This window comes from Argentina silus (assembly GCF_951799395.1).
Source record: "Argentina silus genome assembly, chromosome: 5".
Lineage (NCBI taxonomy): Eukaryota > Metazoa > Chordata > Actinopteri > Argentiniformes > Argentinidae > Argentina > Argentina silus.
The window spans coordinates 1,544,509-1,567,008 of NC_139659.1; the positions used below are offsets into that span (position 1 = coordinate 1,544,509).

General features: G+C 46.5%; 1 protein-coding gene across 2 annotated transcripts in view; it reads right to left on the minus strand.

The window, feature by feature from the left end:
• arhgap24 (Rho GTPase activating protein 24) overlaps positions 1-22,500 on the minus strand; it is a gene marked incomplete at its 3' end in the record, with an annotated part of 91,858 nt that overhangs the window by 15,689 nt on the left and 53,669 nt on the right. The window contains exon 1 of one of the 2 annotated variants that reach the window (XM_083670425.1): positions 3,794-3,912. The exons of the other annotated variant lie outside the window; for it this stretch is intronic. Of the gene's footprint in view, positions 1-3,793; positions 3,913-22,500 lie in introns of those variants that run through there. 2 annotated transcript variants of the gene reach the window in all.

The following is a 22,500-nucleotide window of genomic DNA, read 5'->3' on the forward strand; positions in this document are numbered from 1 at the left end:
GTAACACACTGCTCTAAGGGCTGTAACACACTGCCCTAAGGGCTGTGACACACTCCTCTAAGGGCTGTAACACACTGCTCTGAGGGCTGTAACACACTGCTCTGAGGGCTGTAACACACTGCTCTAAGGGCTGTAACACACTGATCTAAGGGCTGTAACACACTGCTCTAAGGGCTGTAACACACTGATCTAAGGGCTGTAACACACTGCTCTAAGGGCTGTAACACACTGCTCTGAGGGCTGTAACACACTGCTCTAAGGGCTGTAACACACTGCCCTAAGGGCTGTGACACACAGTGCCAAACATGTGAGAGGTTGAAGTTCAGCAGCAGAGAGCTTGGTTCTGAAGTCCCCAATCACATCGCTGTGAATACCATGACAGTGGTGGTGGTACTGTACCCCACCTCTGTACAGCTCAATCTGAAGTCTGATTGGAGGAGATACTGTACCTCCGTCTCGCCTTCTTGCCGACATGTGGGTGGATAGCTAATAGAAAAATGATTTGGCACACAGACTAAATTATTCATGGTACTCTTGCTCTCCGTGCCAACCTCCAGGGACCCTGCTCTGTCCTCCCCATTGATTTTGTCGAGGGTGAGATCAGCATGTCAGCTATTAAAGGTGTATTTATAGACAAGCACGACGCTAACAGATGTTTTCCGTCACCATAATGACATACGGTAAGTGACTCTGTGCCTTTACTGTGTCAGTATGTGCCCTTCTGCCACATGCATCAAACATCCCTCTACTCACGGAACTTGACTCAAAATTCTATTGAATTAAATCAGAACTATGCTCAAAATGGAATGGACTTGAGTCACCCTTTTTCTCTGAATTATCCCTTTTTTCTTTAAGTACTTTTCCATTGGTACAGCTGCTCACTGCTTGGTGCATGTCAAACCCAGTACCCTGGCTGGCTGGCTGGCTGGCTGGCTGGCTGGTGTATTCCATGAGGTTCTGAACTGTCTGATTTCAGGGATTCAGGGGGGATAAGGGTTCAGGGTTTGGGGGAGGGTGACACACACACTCACTTAGGTACACCATGGGGTTCTGGCTGTGCGTGTGTGTGTGTGTGTGTGTGTGTGTGTGTGTGTGTGTGTGTGTGTGTGTGTGTGTGTGTGTGTGTGTGTGTGTGTGTTTACGTGCCATCTGCTGCAGCCTTGTCACACGCACACAGGAGCCAAGATCCAAGAGGAAGCACGCCCTGTGCGGGTTTGAAGGAGGGTTGAACGTAAACAAGACACAGATGCACACACTGCAGAGTATGTTCCTCCCTCCCTCTCTCCTTACAGCCACTTGATGTGTCCACTAACACGGTCCAGCAGACCAGTCCACCATCCAGAACAGAAACAAGTATGGTTGAGAAGTCTTGGATTGAATTTCAATACTTTAAAATGCACCCTACTTTCCTTGAAGTAATCACTGATCTACCACGTTAGGATTGGTCAAATGAAGCTTTTCACATTGATTTCACCAATCAAGTCATGTCAGATCAGTGGCTTTTCAAGGAAGGGAGGAAGGAAGGATGGACGCTTTTTAAGAGTATTGAAACAGGACCAGAGACCAGGACCAGAGACCAGGGCCAGACCAGGGCCAGACCAGGGCCAGACCAGGACCAGAGACCAGAACAGGGCCAGAGACAAGGGCCAGACCAGGGCCAGAGACCAGAACAGGGCCAGAGACAAGGGCCAGACCAGGGCCAGAGACCAGAACAGGGCCAGACCAGCACCAGAGACCAGGGCCAGACCAGGGCCAGAGACCAGACCCTGGGGTCTCTGGGGTCTCACCAGAGACCCCAGGGCAGAGAATAGACTAGCTTCGGGAAGATATACGGTAACTGGAGGCTAGTTATGACAGTCGTGATGTATTCACCCATGAATCCGTCAATCTTGATGAGAACTCGTTAAGGGGCAGCAGATGTGGCTGTTTGGATAGCAACGTGCTCAATCTGTTGAGAATGCTTCTTACTGACAGAGCGCTGTGTCACAAACGTACACGTTAAACCTCGAGCAACACCAAACCCATCTGCTACCTAATGGATGCATTTTAGCATACCAAGACATTTATTCAGAAACGAAATACAGTACTCGGGATGAAAGCCCTCATTTTCTTCCAAGGCTTCTCGATGTCCTGTAGAGATGTACTGTGTACACCTTGACTAATAACAAAACAAAGTGATAGATTTTAACAATATAAATGTTGAGTGTCTCTTGAGTGTCTTGTTGGTAATATCTGTAGATTGTTTAAAGCTGCCATTACATTCTGAAAGCTCTAGATGCTAAGATGAAGGATTTCAACACCAACAAATAAGGCACTGTAAAACCAGGGGTCAAAGTTGAAAATAAGTAATGAAACCAACCACATCACCAAGTACAGCAACGCTGCAGCATCAATACTTTCAGTCATACTGACCCAGCTGCTAATTTTTAATAACACTGTGTGTCGACCAATCACAAAGCCTGTCACACTGACGTGGTAAGTTTGAGCCCTGTTATCAACAGGTGCCCATATAAACCCCCTTCTGATTGGCTCCTCGGGCTAGAGGTGGGGGGAGGGAGTCTTAAGAGCTGTTGAGTAGGATCAGAAATCTAGAGAGTATTTGAACTGAAGTCACCCTCCCCCCCTCCCCCCTCCCACCCCCACCCCGCCTCCATCTCCCCGACCTCTTGGCACTGGTCGGGGTATTGGATCTAATATTGGATGCATCAGAACATTGTCATGTCATTTGCTTGTTATAGAAATGACTTTTTCAACTCCTCACAAGGGGTCTATTGAGAATCCACTCATGTTTCTTGAAGAGGAGCCACTTTACCTATTGACTTGGCTGTAGCTGTGAGCTGTAGGACCTGGTGATTGATTGCCTCTTAATGAGTCTAATGATCTCTGGCAGGGAGAGATCACACAAAGGCAAGCACACACGCACACACACACCTTCACCTGGACACATAATAACCCCATGTCTAACACACACACACATACACACACACACACACACACACACACACACACACACACACACACACACACACACACACACACATACACATACACACACACACACACACACACACACACACACGCCCATGTTATGTCTGGCCTGGCTGATATATGTGTCTCCTGTGCCCTTGGTGTCAGTGTGGGCAGCATTGACAGGGCCCTCCGAGTCACATGCATCTGCTCCTGAATCATTAACTGCCTTTGATAACTCCATGATTGGCCCCAACCTCCCCACATCCCATTGACTACCTCTCAGAGATACACACCTTAATTAACACTCCTTATGGGCTACACAGAATTGATCATTCTGCCAATTCAGGGGCTTGAGATGGTAACAAGCTCTTATTACTGTGAGGCATCCTTCTACAGTATTTCTTAATGTGTTGTGAAATTTGGGATTTTTTGATTTTAATAGAAAAACGAAATCTAATAGGAAGTCATTGCATATGTTTGTATACACATAGGTTACAACACTTATTCATCAACATCAACACGGGATGAATCTGCCCAAAACATTCACGTTCCAGGGACTTAGAAACAATTTCTCTTTGCAATAACAAAATCTGCTAATAGCGGATAAAACGTTGGTATCATACGTATACAGTATCAATAATAGTTGCCCGCGTATCAAACAGAGGATTTCAAATCTAACGTTCATCTAGAATGTACTTAAAAAAAAAAAAAGTATTTCTCAAAATGCATTACGTGCAGTGGGCAACCGATTTGCGGTAAATAAAGGCTATTAAAGTAATCCCAAGTGAAAGTGTTATATAGACTAAACACTCGCATTACTGACCCGTTAATATGCAGTTCAGATGTCTGTCACATAAGACGGTTCCCCATTCGGAAAAAGACCCGTGGTACTCCGCTTTTGGAGAGAGCTTCCTACTTCAAAATGATTTCAACGGATCGAAAGGGTCCTCCGCGGAACATGCTTCGCGCACCGGCTGACAGACAATGGGATTAAATCGTTCCAACCCCTCCCCTCCCCTCCCCTACCAGCGTAGCGCTGTGCCGGTGAGAGTAGAGGGGGAGAGGGAGAGAGGGAGAGGGAGAGAGAGGGAGGGAGAGGGGGAGAGAGAGGGAGAGAGAGAGAGGAAGAGGGAGAGAGAGGGAGAGGGAGAGAGGGAGAGGGAGAGGGAGAGAGAGAGAGCGAAGTGATTTTTGGCAGAGGCGAGGAAAAGGAAGGGCATGTCTCTCACTGTCCAAAGCTTTTTGTGGCTTGACAGGTGCACTGGGTTCACCCAGGCTGCACTGGCCGCTAACAGATCTGAACTGACTGCTCATGTAAATGCACAGGGAAATCCCATGTGTGTTTTATTAAATCCTGACCTGCTTTATTGTTTAAATTCGAACCTGATTTCGATTTTGTTTCTCTCTCTTGTGAGCGTCGCAGGCACACACACGCACGCACACACACACACACACACACACACACACTCACACACACACACACACACACACACACACACACACACACACACACACACACACACACACACACACACACACACACACACACACACACACACACACACTGACCCCTCTGTTGCCTGTCCATGTCTCTGCTGCATTCCTTGCATGTCCTGTTGTCCACACGTAGTTCCTCATACTAATCTTCCTGAGGATGTCCTGAATCACTGGCCATTTTTGTGGAAGTTCCCGCTTACTCACCCTGGGAGTCTGACATTACACAGAGAATAACGCTGTTCTCTACAACAGACTCCTGTTGTGGGTTTATGATGTTTCCATCAAGTGGTGTGACTATCAGTGCATCACCATTTTGTTTTTTTAGACAGATCATGAGCAAAAAGGCTGACTCAACCCCAAACCCTCCTCAACACTCTTGAGAGGAACATTCAAGATGGCCTCCCAAACAATGCGTGCCGCAGACAACTGTCAATGTGCCTCACTCTAGGCTAAGTGACTGTGTGGACTTAACTAGAGATATATTGACATTCCAAAACGCAGCCCGTCACCTGATCTACATGGTAATGTGAAAGCCTGAGCAAATTTGGTATGCAACCGTTTCTCAAGCATTCCTGGCCGGCATTGTGTGTGGATTGATTGTCATGCAAACGTATTGTGATTCCCTGGTGTCCTGTGAGTGCTTTTGTCCTTATTAAAATCAAATGGCCGGTGGCATTCCCGCGCTCTGTGGCACTTCGTTCAGAAGCTTTTAAACATTAAACAGGCATACAACAGGATTATACTGCACGGCGTTGCTGTGGTACCACGCCACTTCGCTGAGCTACAACCTATTGGTTTTTCCTGTTCATTTTCTTTTTAGACAGTTGGCTGGTATGGAGGGAGAAGACAGTCGCCTACAGCCCTGTACACTACGTCCCCTGAATGCATCCCAAGAGCCTCCAACACTGTGCGCCTGAGCCTCCACAAACAAACAAAGCAGTAGTACTTTCCTTTGCAAATTTCCTTTACAAATTCAAGATTTTTCACAACCGGAGATGTATTTGATATACCGTCCACACTGAGACAGGTTTCGGTCTGGTAAACAACGGAATCATATTCTGAATAAATGATAGGTACCCTGTGGTTCTGTCCTCCAGTGCCCAAATCTGGTGCTGAGCAGTGGAATGTGGTGGAGGTATAAATCACACTTTGTTACAGAGGTGTTTGATACCGCTCCCCATCCCGTGCCGTGCATTACAATGAGCCCGTCCTCCGATTTCTACCTCCACCAGCCTCCCCTGGTGCAGAGATAGGGACACAGACGGAGGCACAGAAAATCAACATATGCATATGGAGCTTCTCTGGGACTGCGAGAGGAGCAACAGCAGCGAAGCATCCCAGGGCTCTTTGAGACAAACACACTGATTTGAATATTCACAGCTCACAGATGCCGGATGACAATGGCACTGCAAAGCAGAGGGGGTTGACATCAGGCCAAGCCCTGCCTTGCCTAGGCTGGAGTATCTTGATAGCTGTTTGTTGTCGTCTGCTGAAGTGCTCTGCTGTGTGCTGGAGAACGGGGGACCGACTGTTTACAGTAAACCTTCTAGTCCGTCAGCACTGCATGGTTCCTGATACATTCACTGCGGTTCTTAATCACAAACATTAGTATACAACAACGGTGCAATGTGGCCCACGGGAGGTAAACAAGTGAAAACCTGACGAATGTGGCATGAATGAATAATGTGGGAGTGGGAAACTGAACGTGCTCCTGTCAGGGAGACACAGTACGGCCATTGCCTCCAAAAACTTTTAGGGGAATGTTTAGAACACCATGCATTCCTCAGATATGTCACCTGACTGCATGGAGAAAACCAGACAAAAAGCTATTTGCACATTGGCCAAATATGCAGTAGAAGTATGCACCCATAAACCAGGCCAAGCCCTGCTGGGGTATGTAAACAAGTCGCATGCTGAAGAAGCAGACATCTGGGGACAGATGGAGAGAATGGAAGTGGAGAAGTGAAGGGTTCGGGAGTTAAGTGATGGGTTCACCAGACGTTTCAGGGGACCTTGTGTCCTGGTGATTGAGACTGCAATCAACAGGCATGTTCTACTGTACATAATAGATACGCAAATCGTTGTGTCTACTTTGCCAGTAACACATCTTTAACAAGAAATATTGTCATTACTCTTAAATATAAATATAAATAAATATAAATAATAAATATATATATAAATATACATCATTACTCTTGGGACAAACTGAACACATTGCCATCGTTTTCTTACTAGACATCATGTTACCCCATGGTACATCACGCCAGGACCTAATATGAAATATAGATTAAAAACCAAGAGGGACCATTTGCATAGCAATTTGGCATGAGGGAGGTGACAAAATGTCTATCTGTTGATAAATGCACAGCATGCCTTGTGTGGACAGCTTGTTGTATTGATGGAACCCACCGGCGCAGTAACATGCATTTTAAACTGCATTAATAAGAGTGGATGGAGAAGCACTTAGCTAGGCTTATAGCACGCTGCCAGTGGCCACAGAGGCCCGCTGACTCCAGAGACACTGAACAGCCAAACACACTGAATAATATAGTGAATTACAGCCGATGGATTATAAATATATATATATATACACAGTACAAGTCAAAAGTTTGGACACACCTTCTCATTCAATGGTTTTTCTTTATTTTTTTAAAATTATTTTCTACGTTGTAGATTAATATTGAAGACATCAAAACTATGAAGGAACACATATGGAATTATGTAGTAAACAAAAAAGTGTTAAACAAACCAGAATATGTTTTATATTTCAGATTCTTCAAAGTAGCCACCTTTTGCTTTGACGACAGCTTTGCACACTCTCGGCAAGTTTGTGTCCAAACCTTTGACTGGTACTGTATGTTTGAATATATAAATATGTTATGATCTCTGTTTTGTCCTCAGCAATTGTTGGGTTTTGTAATTAACGTAATGAAATAAAAGCTCACTGAGAACCTCTGGGATTTCTTTTCTCAGGGAAATCCATTTTATGTCGCTGTTGCTGAATACATAAAAGGACGCGAGCCAGAATTATCTGCACATACATTGACCATCTCAAAGCCTTGAGATAAGATGTTTTACAAACCTAAGAAAGTTCGATTCTATTAAAATCGAGTCTCCTGTAAATGACCTCTGTTTACTGAAAGACACAGGCAACCTTGCTTGTCTGACGGCACCGTGTCTGCCCTCGTCATGAACTCCTGTGATTGGGCAATAAGACAGCATTGTTTCCAGAATCCTGACCAAGCCGATCAAGGTAACTGTCAATCAGTGACAGCACACCACAGAGCAAGGCATTTCTTGCCTAAAACCCCCATTCCAAGCAAAAACCCGCCAGTGTTTATTTCAAGCAGTGTGAGGTTAGCTGCAGCCATAGTGAGGCGTTCTGTAGAAGTCTCTCTCTCTCTCTCCAGCTGTTTGTGCTGGTCTAATGCTCATCACCACGGCAACCATCAGACACTGCGGCCGGGACCTCATCAAGAGACCTCTCGCGGCCCGAGGGCTCTGGCCATACATGACCGACCTTCGCCGCGGTAGCCGCTCCTGGAGCGACAGGCGTGAACCTCCAAATTTACCACGCCTCAGTGCAGAAGCCCAAACACTAAACACAGGGGTGAACTCTTCCCAGAAAGTTCACTTTCCAGCGCCTCATACCGGTACTTCCAGGAAATTGCTTTTTAGTGCCTGTTTTAACGCAGGTAAACTACCCAGACAAACTCACAGTGTAACATCGAAAAAAGACATTACACCTTTAGGCCCTAAATCAAAAAGAATAGAAAGAATACCACAGAAGCAAGAAGCCTCTGCATGATGCGTAATTACCCTTCAAAGTCATTTTTCTACATGAAAAGCATCAGGATATTTAGTGAGGTGAGACAGGATGTCCAAGATATCCATGTCAAATCTACGCCATTAAGCTTAAATCCACCTCACAGCATGACGTTCAGTATCATTACCGAATAGCCGGCGCTGAAACACAGTCACCTTGAAGTGGTGTTTATGCGCGTTATGGCACAGTAAGCACTGAGGGCCCTGTCAGACACCGTATCCATGCAGCCACAGCAGAACCTGTCAATCAGGGTGGAGAGCGTGGGCCCTGAGCCCGTGGATCAGATATCTCACACATCTAATAGGTCACTGGATCACAGGTCTGTGGTCAACACCTTCTAACACCATCTGTCCGTCAGGCTAGGCACTACACAGTAGACCTGGGTCAAAATACCATTGGTTTTCTTATATAGGTGCACTTGATGTTGCAAGCTGGGGTATGGTATAGTAGTAGTTTGCTCTTTGGGGTGAATCTGTTGTTTCCATTGCACGCCAGGCAAGTTAAATCATGCGCACTGTCAGTCATTGACAGGGAGGGAATAGGATGTCGGAGCCGGGTCTGCTACTCAAGGCAGCTCAGGAATCAGATGTTGAGTCAGACTCTTCAACGCTGCATCATGAAGCCTCGTTCCCTGGTTTGACCTGGACTCCTTTCCTGAACTTGTTTGCCCTCCGTAGATAGTTAGTACACACACGCATGCACGCACACACACACACACGCACGCACGCACGCACGCACGCACGCACGCACGCACGCACGCACGCACGCACACACACACGCACACACACACACACACACACACACACACACATATAGCTAAAGTATAGCAGCAGTTAGAGTATTTCTGTGTCCCAAGTGACCCAGTCACTACATCCAACATGGCCCCCACCAGGTGGACCACAACAAAGGGTTTCTGTGTGCTGTAATTGGCTAGAAATACCTGGGGTACTACTTAGTCCGCCTTGCCCCATAATGGCTGACCTCTGAAAGAAAGCAACCTGAAATTCCTCTGTATGGACAGCTTTTCGGTATAGCATTGGTATTTGACAAATAGAATCATTTTCAATTTGACATAATGGTCGGGTAAAGTTGTTTAGTGCGATGGAAAGCTGTTAGAAGAGTTGGGATCAGTCATGTCGTCTGTTCCAATATTATTATTTTTTTGCTGACTTTGATCCTCGTCCTTGCCAAGTACAAGAGGAAGCTGCAGCTGCTGGCCGGAAAACAGACCATTCAGACATCGCTAAGCATTGTTTGCCTTGAATGAGTAAAACATATGTCATACTTCCTGGTCTGTCCCAAATACATGATGTAACCTTATCAAATCAGACACACAAGATCTTCACATTCTCCAGGACAAGTGCATTAGGCCCATAAGACTAGAATACAGAAACTAAACTGACACATTTACACATTTTACATTTACATTTATGACATTTAGCAGACGCTTTTATCCAAAGCGACTTACAACAAATACATTTGTCCAAGTGAGTGAATCATCTATCCATCAGTCATCATAAGATAAAGTAATCTATGCTCAGACCAGGGGAATAGGCAGTCACAATGCTAGAAGAAAGGAATATACATCTGTGTGTGTGTGTGTGTATGTGTGTGTGTGTGTGTGTGTGTGTGTGCGTGTGTGTGTGTGTGTGTGTGTGTGTGTGTGTGGGTGGATGTGTGTGTGGGTGTGGATGTGTGTGTGGGTGTGGGTGAGAGCGTGCATGAGTGAATGCGTGTGTGTGCATATGTGTGTGTGTGTGTGTGTGTGTGTGTGTGTGTGTGTGTGTGTGTGTGTGTGTGTGTAGCCCTCTCATTGGCTAAAGCAGATCCCTGTGCTGTATATGCGTGCAGGGACACGTTGAGATTGAATATTGTGTCTAATGATAGTCTGAGAGCTTCTCAGAAGACGACTCCTCATAAATACCTGTCCCACAGAGCAGGCAGGCATAATGACAGTTTACTGTGGTAAATGTGGTAAACAGCAATAATCAGCACAAGGCACAATAAACAATGTTCATAAATACATAAATAGTGTAGTGGTCTAGCTGAGCTATTCAAACTAAATCACTGGAGTTAACAAACGATAAGAAAATGAGATAAAGCTTCTCTTCTCTTCTCGCTCTTCTCATTGGGTGAATGTTGAGGGATGTTATCCACCTGGAGACGGTCTCGTCTCGTCTCGTACACCGATACGATGCGTAATACATGTCCAGCAGGGGAGGCTGGTGGAGGTAGAAATCGGAGGACGGGCTCATTGTAATGCACGGAGGAACGGAATGAGGAACGGTATCGAACACACGTGTCTGATCATTTTCCTCGTCCCGTTTTCATGCGTTACAGTGAGCCCGTCCTCCGATTTCTACCTCCACCAGCCTCCCCTGATATTCAGCCCTGAGCACGGTTTGCAACTAGTAACAAATCATTAGGAATCACAGAACTGTTGTGTTGCTGTGGCAACATGCTTAGCCCAACGACAGGCCAGGACAAGCCAAACAAACACACATAATTGGTTGTTACCTGAGTGAGACGGTGTTGACATATCTGATCCATACAGCCCATACTGTGACAAATGATGAGCTGCCTCCTGCTGCACCACCTCCATGCTCTACTTCCCACTGACTTATCCCAGAGAAGAGGCCTCCTGAGTGGGACACAACGTCCTGGTGGACTGGGTGGCTATCCTGGAGACCTCTGGTCCCTGGGGCTTCTGCTAGTTTTGGCCTGCTGGCTCTGAGTCAGTGAGCACAGCTGAGAGAGGGGGCAGAGGGTTGGGGGTTGGGGTGGACAGGCTATAGGCTATAGGCTCCACCCACTCCTCTACAGCACCATTGAAGAACAATAGAGGAAGATTTCACAGGCTGCAAGCCAACTTGAAGGGGTGGGGCTTAACCCGGGACCATTTGGCTAAGCCCCCACAAACAAACAGAAACAGGAATCGCATATTGACCATATGATCTGTCATTAACAGTCCAACCAGGCATAGAGCTTCAGTTTGTATACCTAACAGAGTGGATGGCAGAGAAATAGTCTACATGTAAAAAAATAAAAAAATAAACAACCGCATGGCTTACGTTAGCTTACGTTAGCTTACGTTAGCCATCTATTTCCAAGTTAGGGTTCGAGTCTTTCATTAGCCAGCTAGGCTCTCACTTGGACCCACTGCTTGGCGAGACAGGAAATGAGGTAAGAGAGCAAAGGGAAGCAGAGGGCTACTGGACTAATTGCCAGAGAGGAAGGGCTGTTGATGACTCTGCTGAGTCGCTGACTGAGGTAAATCATGAATGGCCTGTGAATGGTAGAACATTGTTCTGAGGTTACTTCTGCTCTGTAGCCTCTCGTGCCCAGGGACAGCGACAGTCAGTGCCCAGGGACAGCGACAGTCAGTGCCCAGGGACAGTGACAGTCAGTGCCTAGGGACAGCCAGTGCCCAGGGACAGCGACAGTCAGTGCCCAGGGACAGCGACAGTCAGTGCCTCTGACCAGAATGATTAACTAGTCAACAATAAGGGGATGTAAACCCTGCTGTGTTTGTGTTCTTCAGTCTTCACTGAGTTGACAGACCACACTCAATGTCAACATATTCATTACACATTACACACAAACTCAAATACCTCAGCCGGGAATGAGTCTACAGCCTTATTAGGATTGAACACCCATAAAGAATTTAGCGGTGAATGAAAAATGAGGCTTAAAAAGCAAATAGATAATGTTGTTTTCAACTCAATGAAAACTGTAGTCTGTGTACATCATCACTAACAACCTACAGTATACTGTATATATTTATATATATTTAAAGATCCATGGAATCTTGCCAGTCCATCTCTTGCACTGACTCCTTAGTGGACTGACGGGTCCAATCGTGGTTGCAGTACACTGCGTTGGCCGAACCTCTTCATCACCTAACAGAAACATTCTAATCATCCCACTGGAGTTGGTTTCACAGACAACGCAGTCTCACCACGACTTCTCCATCCTGATAACACGGGATCCTCAATCCAGCCACAGCCACAGGCACTTCAACGACTTGGGCTAACATTTGAGTAGAGGGCACCAGATGGCTGATATGCTTGTATGAGATGTAGATTTAGCCCTGGTGTCCAAGGCCGCTTCTTCCTCCGCATGTATCTACACCGAGGTGTTGTGTTTCAACGCCCCCCAGTGAGGTTTGGTTGGTTACACAGCTCAGGTTGAATGTAGGTCAACCGTCGTGGTGGTCCACGCCAACACACACTGTCACCGTGGAGACACGGACCTATAGACCGTCTCTTCTGTCCTTTCACCTGGGTCTCCACAGCCTTTGTGCCATAGAACTCTGATACAGGCTAGAGGGAGGAGCGCCTGTCTCCCTGTGCCCATTCGATACTCACTGAGGCGGAATGAATAGAAAAGGTCAGGTCAAAGAAGGCATGTGTTGTTTGGCTCTACTGTCCCTCCCGGGTCTCCGTAAGGGAGAGGAATCACTAGATCCAGCAGAGAACAATGGCCAGATCCACTTCACATTCTTCGTTGCTGACAGAAAAACATGAAACCACTTAGCACGTCACAATGAGTTTCTGTGGCAGGGAGACTCTGGTCTGCGTGGCCGCTGGGTGTACAGTTACATGGTGAGTTCAGGATGGTAGCAAAATCATACAATCTATCTATCTATCTATCTATCTATCTATCTATCTATCATTAGTGGGGGACAACATGTTGACTTGTAAGGTAAATACAGAGTTTAAGTGGGGCTGAGTATGCAATGGTTTCCTCAGTAAATATAGGCTTACAGTACAGTAGGCATGAGTGACTACAGTCGTCAAAGAAGCTATTACATTTACATTTACATTTATGGCATTTAGCAGACGCCTTTATCCAAAGCGACTTACAACAAATACATTTGTTTAAGTAAGTGAATCATCTATCCATCAGTCATCATAAGATAAAGTAATCAATGCTCAGACCAGGGGCCATAGGCAGTCACAATGCTAGAAGAAGGAATTTAGGGGTAGTGGGGGTGAAGAGGTCATTAATAGCTAATCAGAGAGATACTGTATCTCTTCAAAGAGGTCACGGGGTTGTTAAAGTGGCATGTTCTCTGTTCTTTCTACATAGGCACCTAAATAAAGAACCACGTCTGTGTGTTCTGCCAGGAGGCTTTAAATACACCATTATGCAAATGGAAATCAATTTCAAGTTTAGAAGAGTGGAATCATCGCTCAAACTATGTTGGGATTATATTACTTGTTGCAACAGATCCTGTAGTAATTTGTAAGACTGTGATTGAAAAATCTGCTAATTTCTATTCTCTTCTAGCTAAAATGCTACTTGTTTCCAAACCTATTCTTATTGTTCCTCACTGACTGTAGGTAGTGAATCAATCTGCTACGGTAGATTAAATATGGATGACCGATGTCATGCCCCTAACGTAAAATGATGTATAACTGATACAGTGTTAAAGACCACAAACATTCTGTCCAGACTAGTTCATGAGCAGTTGTCTGCCTGTCAACATGATGGTGGTTTCCCAGCAGCGCTGTGTTTCAGTCAGATCAGAAGCCAGTTGAGGGCGACAAGTTTTTGTTGAAATGCCAAAGTCCTTAGCTAGTGGTGTATAAAGGCCTGTGATGGCTCCATCAGCTACTGAAGCGGGATTTAAGGGTCATTAAAATGTTATGAGAGGTATGACTATGAGCGTTTTTGCGAGGGCAAGCAGCTGTTGTCACTTGAACACAGGCACGCAACGTCGTGCTGCTCGACACACGAAGCGGGCCAGGAAGTGACATCATGTAGGTTGATACTTAGAGGCTTTTTATATCAAGGGAAACTTCTGGAAAAGGACACTTTGTACGGTACACAGCTCCCAGAGTGGGCAGGTCTCTCCCGGGTCAAACTGTGTTGGAACCAAGACTACCCATACAGTATGCCCAAATCAAGGGTCGATGGCATTTTATGAAGAGGTCGTTTGGTCTGCTCTCCTTCACATGGTGAACACATTAACAAGATGAATACGAAACGAAAAGCTGTTAAACAAAATGTAATCATACTTAACGGTAAACTGAGTTGCATTCTAAGGCGATTTGCTCTAGAGATTAAACATAAGGCACTCTTTAGTTTGTGCCTTGTCACTGAGGCACCTCAACAAACCCTCCTGGTCATCATTCTCCACACACCCCCGACTGAGGTCTTTTCACAAACGACACCTGCCTGCTGTCCTGTATTACGGGTCATCCAATGGGTGCGGGCAACTTGGGGTTCTTGATCACGCTTATAGAAGACGACATTTTGGCAATAAAAAAAATTTCAGGAAAGCACAGACACAGCTTCCACACCGCCTGGCCCTAAGGCGGAACAAAGCAGAGGCTTATTGAGTTCTGATGAGAAATCTCAGGTGATATCAACCCTCTTGACAGGCCATTGTTTACAGTTACAGTTTCTTCGTATTTGGAGAGCAGACAGCGGAACATATCTGGAGAATATAACCGACGCTTCACTTTAAAGTTGCGAGGAGATTTATAACAACCCAGAAAGTTAAACCCCCTCATTTCTTTGTAGTACAAAATTTAACAGGAGGTGGTTTTGGTTGGCAGACAACATGAAAACTGATCATAATGACCTGCGGAGCGTATAGGACCACGTTTGCCCACCCAGACTGTGACGAGACACTGCCAGGGAGGGTTCTGTTGTCTGCCTAGCTACCTCTCCTTTGAGCTTTTACTGAAGGACCCACATTCATATCTGTAGACTTGCCAAGACACTGCTTACTAACACCATCTGTCTCTGAAGCTGAACCCTCAGGGCAGATTCACACCTGTAGCCCCTGAAGCCACGATGGGGCTGTGGAGTTCTTCTGCCCTCCAGAATCCCTTTGAACTTCCTAGAAGAACTTTAGAAAACCGCTGACACTTGATTAATCAGAGCTCTGAATGGTACCGCTTCCCATTTTCCCAGGCCAGGGGATTTATCCTCTCGCCCCCTTGAGAACCGGTTTCTGCCTCCTCCGCTTCCCTTTGATATGTCTAGCGGTAAGCTATTAGCGCGACCGTAAATCAACAGGCACATTTGCAGGATTGTTTTTTGCGAGTGCTCTTTTTAATATAAGGGAATATAATAAAGTGTCGAGTGTCATGTCAGAAGTGCATATTGATATATGTGACAGAGGACATAGAAACCAACATGGCACCAATATGCCATCAGGATACACTGTCGCACAAGCCTGTAAGCATTTCTCACCTTGTTACAGTAGAATGGCTGCATATGATCGGACGGACAGATGCCACTTAAATGACAACGACTTGGGTCCTGTGAAGCCCATGTAATCGTTGGCAGTGAGAATGATTGTTCTGACTGTGTGTGTGTGTGTGTGTGTGTGCGCATGTGTGTGTGTTTGCGTGTGCGCACGCGTGTGTGTGTGTGTGTGTGTGTGTGTGTGTGTGTGTGTGTTTGCCCAGAGGCTTGCAGGATAACCCCCTGGTGACTGGCAGCCTTTAACAAGCCCAATTATTGTGACAGTCGCTGGGCCGCGTCCGGCGGCTCCTGCTCCGCGATGCGGCCAGATAAGCATGTTTTTGTTTGCCGCTCACAGCTCTCCTCTCCGCCTTGACGCCTCACATCCTCGTTGTTTACTCTGACAAAGCTGCGGGCCGGCCGGGGGGCTCAGGGGGCACGGCAGATCCCAGCAGATTGTGTCAGTGAGAGGGACAGGGGTGGTGGGGAGGTGGGTGGATGGATGGGGTGGGAGGGGAGGGGAGGGAGGGCTATCTGGAATGATCAAGGAGTGCTGACAGCGGTGGGGTGGGGGGGGAGGGGGGTCCTTCCCTATGATGTCATCCCATCCTATCTGCAGACCTGACACTCCCTGGCCTAAATCACTCCCTGGTTTAAAACAACCTGCACGTAATTATGTCAATGTTCCACCCCACAGCCACGACGTTCAACAACCTCAGAGAAGTGTTGGCGCAATGTTACCAGTACCAATCAGGGGAGGCTGGTGGAGGTAGAAATCGGAGGACGGGGTCTTTGTAATGCATGGAATGGAATGAAGAATGGTATCAATCAAACACACGTGTTTGTCAGCATCCCTCATTCCGTTCAATGCATTACAATAAGCCTGTCCTCCGATTTCTGCTTCCACCAACCTCCCCTGGTACCATTGCATAATGGCATGGATATCTCACAAAGCTTAGGAGGAGATGCATTGGGGGCACGACACAGACATGTACAGTACCAGTCAAAGGTTTGGACACACCTTGCCAAGAGTGTGGAAAGCTGTCATCAAAGCAAAAGGTGGCTACTTTGAAGAATGTAAAATATAAAACATATTCTGGCTTGTTTAACACTTTTTTGTTTACTACATAATTCCATATGTGTTCCTTCATAGTTTTGATGTCTTCAATATTAATCTACAACGTAGAAAATAATAATAATAAAAAAAAAAAACATTGAATGAGAAGGTGTGTCCAGACTTCTGACTGGTACTGTACTGTACATGATATGAAAGCTAACGTATGTTAGCTCTCCCAGTGAGCCGCCGCTGCCATTGCCTGTGGTGTAAAGTTAGCATACAGCCATACAGTAAGTCTCCTACATCCTCCCTGATGGAGACGAAAAGCTCATTCCAATGGAAGGGAACATAACATGAAGTCAGCAAGCGGCAGCAGCAGTTGTCCATTAGCCAGAGAGCATCGTTGGCTCGGGCGATTGATTGAGATGGTCTTCTGACATTGTCCAAGAGGCCTCCCTAAGCCCCTTGACCTCCTCTGCCGTGACTCACCCCGGCCAGCTGTATTGGATACGAGGTTAGGTTACTCTGTGAAAAGTGAGGGTCCCGAGCCAGAAGTGGGACACTACCTCCCCCCTCCTCCCCCCTCCTCCCCCTCCTCCTCCCCCCTTCCTTCCCCGTGCCTCAGACCCCTGCCTGGTAACATCTCCCTGGGATGAATTTACAGGCGAGCCGGGAGCTATGAATCCTAGTGTGGCTATTGAGCTGCCTGAAGGACCCCAGCTAAGTGAAATTTGACTCCAGCTAAGTGAAATTTGACTCAATATAAATGACTCTCAGTATAAATGACTCTCAGTATAAATGACTCTCATCCCTGCATGTTCTCACCTTGACTGACAGGGATTTTTTAAGCGACTTGTTACTTGTATTTCAGCGCACCAATGCTTGCGTGGCACCTAAAGGGCTGTGTAGGTTAGCCTACTGTGGTTCTCTAAAGGGCTGTGTAGGTTAGCCTACTGTGGTTCTCTAAAGGGCTGTGTAGGTTAGCCTACTGTGGTTTTCTAAAGGGCTGTGTAGGTTAGCCTACTGTGGTTTTCTAAAGGGCTGTGTAGGTTAGCCTACTGGGGTTTTCTAAAGGGCTGTGTAGGTTAGCCTACTGGGGTTTTCTAAAGGGCTGTGTAGGTTAGCCTACTGTGGTTTTCTAAAGGGCTGTGTAGGTTAGCCTACTGGGGTTTTCTAAAGGGCTGTGTAGGTTAGCCTACTGTGGTTTTCTAAAGGGCTGTGTAGGTTAGCCTACTGTGGTTCTCTAAAGGGCTGTGTAGGTTAGCCTACTGTGGTTTTCTAAAGGGCTGTGTAGGTTAGCCTACTGTGGTTCTCTAAAGGGCTGTGTAGGTTAGCCTACTGGGGTTTTCTAAAGGGCTGTGTAGGTTAGCCTACTGGGGTTTTCTAAAGGGCTGTGTAGGTTAGCCTACTGGGGTTTTCTAAAGGGCTGTGTAGGTTAGCCTACTGTGGTTTTCCATCTGCTCCCAAATGTATTACATGTCATTGTTTGTATTAAGGATTAGCCTCACAAATCCAAAGAAAATATTGCGCAATAACCTAGACCAAAATGGTATCTGTCTGAATCATCACTTGCAACAGGAGAGGAAGTGGAGATAGAGATCATGTCTGGTGGAGAATCCCAGTCATACTCGTCCATCTGGGGAGGCTGGTGGAGGTAGAAATCGGAGGACGGGCTCATTGTAATGCATGGAATGGAATGAGCATACGTATTTGATACCATTCCCCCTTTCTGTTCCATGCATTACAATTTCTACCCCCACCAGCCTCCCCTGTAGTCCATGTATCCTGATCTGACATCATCATCATCATCATCATCATCATCATAGGATCAGGGCTCAGAGTCATTCCTTATCTGAGTTCCTTTCTGACAGCTGAGGTCATGGGAAATGTTGGGTTAGGCCAATGATCTCTTGAACACTAAGCTCAATGTACTGTACTCTCATTCCAGTCACGAACATGCTCATTCTTGACCTGGAAAAAGAGGCGATCTCTTTGAATCCTTGAAAAATAAACGTTTATCTTGAATCAACCCATTCAAACCATCAATCCACCCAAGTGTTTGGCTTTTCAGAATGTTCACACACATAAGCTGATCAGTATGGTGAATCTCAAGCAATATTTCTAATAGAATGTTAAACGCTGTATGATCTGAACATACTGTTCTGTTTCTCTTGCATGTGTACTTCAACAGGATCACACGTACAGTATGGCCGGCTCCCAAACACCAATCAATGACCCTGCTGGAGACCCTCTGTACCGGCAACATGTCAACACCCTCAAATCACATTGTATCAGAAAGTCTCCTTCATCAACTTCTTCATCATTTCTAACTTCATATTTTCAGTAAGTAATTCATAATCATTACTGTTATGCAAAAATAACAACAAACAACCAAAAATACACACACATCCTTAATTTTATACAGGCTTCGAAGTAGCAACCCATTGAATCAATATCAAATCTCTGGGGACTCACTCGTACAAGATGAGAGCATCGTAACAGCAGAGCAGGAAGACCACAAACACACTAAAACAGCCCATCTCAAACCACAGCAACAATAAACACAACCTACAGTATCAGCCACAACTTCTGAAACACCCACTTACAGAGTTGACTCAACACAAGAAATTAACTTGTGGAATTCAGATTATAGAACAATGAACTACATACAACAACAAATTGTATGTTGTTAATGTAGGTAAGTCATGTACAAAGGTAAGATGAGCAACTGTTTGCCCCTCTCCCTTTCCCAAATCCCACAAATAACACAGCTCCCCCCCCCCCCCCGTATTTTCCTCGTCAAAATCAACAGCCGCAGCAGGGGCTGACATGAAGACACACACCTGGGTTCAAGTTCAGATCCATGGGGAGACTGTCCTCTCCGCCGAGCCTTAAAGGAGCAGGAGCCGCTGCTGTAGCACTGTGGACCCGCACGGACTCATCTCCTCATCTGTCCCTAACCACCAGCCAGCCTGCCTCTCCTCCGACAGACACAGCCGCTAACGCTACGCTCTGCCCCCTACTCCACCTCCTCCTCCTCCTCCTCCTCCTCCTCCTCCACCACCTCCGCCGCCCCGCACCCTCCTCCCCACGCGGGCTCTCAGTGCGTGGGTTACAACCTCGCCGGCTCCTCAGGCTCTGCCTCGAACCACCAGCAGAGCAGAGACCTAAAACAAGGTCAGGGCACGGGTAGCACTAGCCGTCCGCTGCGTGCAGTATGTACTTAGCCGGCTTAGCTAGCTGTTCCGGGGCCTGGGAAGAGGAGCCGGGGAGGAAGTGAGGCTCAGGCTACTACTGCACGCGGAGCAACGGCAGCGCAGGGAGCCATTGACAGGGGGCCGACGAGGGGCCGCGACTGTACCGTCTGAGGGCTAGGCAGTGGCAGGAGCCAGGGGAGGGGGGGTGGTTGTAAATCACCTCAGGGAGGCCTCCCGGGACCTGTAAATCGAAGAGCAGGCACTCGGCCAAATTACTCACCCACCCAGCTCTATAAATACAGCTGGGGAGGGAACAAGCTACCGGGCCGCGGCGGCCATGAGGCAGCGGGTAAGACCTCTCTTCCTGCCTTGCCGCGCCGTGGTGGGTAAATCCATGCCATTCAGGAGCAACACAAGGTCTTTAATAATCTCCTCCTTGACTTTTTAATCTCATTCAGTCTAATAGCCCTAGCAAAACGAAACTAAAGCCTCCATTAAGGGAGATGCAAAGCCCCACTGACTGAGCAACGAAGCAAACAGATTGAGTTAAATGCAGCACTGTCTGTGGCATCGAGTGGAGAGGTAAAAAAAGAAATAAAAGAAGAAATAAAAGAAACAGTAAAAGCCATCCAAATATTTACCCGACGTGAAATGAGTTTACATACCATGCCCAAAACGATCAAGTCAAGTATCGCACTCAGACACATTCACTAACAGATTGCACAGCAGGAATGAAAAGCCGAGTCTAAATATGCCCTGCAGAAAGACCTGGCTAACCTGATACGTGGAGGAGGGCTGAGAGCTGGGGGGTCGGGGTAGTGAGGGGGTCGGGGGGGTCGGGGTGGTGGGGGGGTTCGGGGAGTTTGACATGTCAAATACCGATCCCCTCCATCCAAGCGTTATGTAAGCGTCTGAGTTTCCTGTCCTGTCCTGTCCCTGGCCCAGGCCTCGTCTGCAACCCCTCCAGATCTCATTGATCATTCCTCCAGGCACAAACACACACGCAGACACACACACACACACACACACACACACACACACACACACACACACACACACACACACACACACACACACACACACACAATCTGGGCCAGGTCTAAATCTCTGAACCCATTATGTAAGAAGGGACCGCTCCTGCACTCTGACTGCAATAGAACCGAATATAATTGATGTAGTGCCGATCCTGGGGGAACCTCTTGCTGAGAGATGGAAAACACTGTTGCACCAGAACCCACAGAAGACCCGATGAACAACGAGGGTCCAAACGTTGTCCATAGAGCAGTGGGAGCATAGATTGCTATAGGTGTTGGAGGTTAGTAGAAGTTTCTATGGAATCCGTGTAAACAAAAAGTGAACCCAGCACTACTTGCCCCATTCACTCCTGTTGTTATTTGCTTAGCGCTGGCTAAAGTTAGCTTAAGTTATTAGTCGCGATTCCAACTAATGTAATTAGTTGATTATTAGTTAATTAGAGTGTCACCTGGCCCGTAGAATACGTTTAAGGTAAGGAACCATCAAACTTGGTTTGTAATTTGGGTGAACTATCCCTATAAATCACGAGAGAATGTACTGTTTAGGTACAGTCCATGTTCTCCACTGTCCTGTCTTTCCTCATTGAGAAAGCACACGTGTTACGTTTCAATGGCAGGTAATTTACTCTAACTTTAACGTTCCTTAGCGATACAGTCGTCCATCATGGGAGACTTGTCCCCATGGGAACAGTGGAATGGTCTCCATCTTGGCTCTGGCCTGGCTGTTGTGTACACACCATAATCCAGTAAGGGAGATATGTTATCAATCAGTTAGTTCTGGGTGTAATTCAAGAACTTTCCCTGAGACAGATCCAAATATGTTTCAGCTGAACTTCATTTAACATGTATATACGATTATATTACAGTAAAAAAAGAAATCCCTCTACAAAACGCGACTTCATCTTTGTAATAAGCAATCACGAGCCGTACAGCAGTAATGGTAGTCGTCAGAAAGGGTGAATGTGAACTGTAGTCTTAAACGACGCAATACCTGGATATCTCATCCGCGGCTTTGATGGAACTTTGATGTTCGGTTGCAGACTGTCAAACATGAGCTCTGTCAGGAGAATGTGTCATTTCACATCCTCTCCGTGATTAAGAACCCAAATCAATAACACACACAATTGACATTTAATAATTTCCCTGCAGAGGGGAAACAATCATTCAAATTCAATGTTCAGACAAGTTCTATCGACCCTTCACAGTCTTACAGTCAATGTCTTCCTAGAAAAGCAGACAAATAGCAGTAGAATATTAAATAACCAGAGTTGCATTTTCCAGCCGAAGACAGTGTACAAAACAACACTTGCACATGCACCCACGCACGCACACAGGCACACATGTAGGCACCCACGCATACACACACACTTACACACTAACCAGCTTTCAAATATGATCAATCCAAAACAGCTTGTTGATGTTGCGTATCTTACGCTACACAGCCCAGAGACAGCATTTGCTGCCGCTTTATGATTCTGTCGATGTCTCTGACAGGTTTGTTTGTGGCTGATGCAGGACGCAATCTCATCTCAACAACATCCCTTCATCCATACCGGCCACATCTGGCCTCTCCACATCCCACTTCCTCGCCGCCTCTCACACTTTATTCCAGTGAGCTGTCATTGCCGCTGCCTTTTCACATCGAAGAGGATATCAATCATGATACAAGACAAATGGGCTTCATCAGCAACTGTGTGGGGCATTAGGCTGATCCCT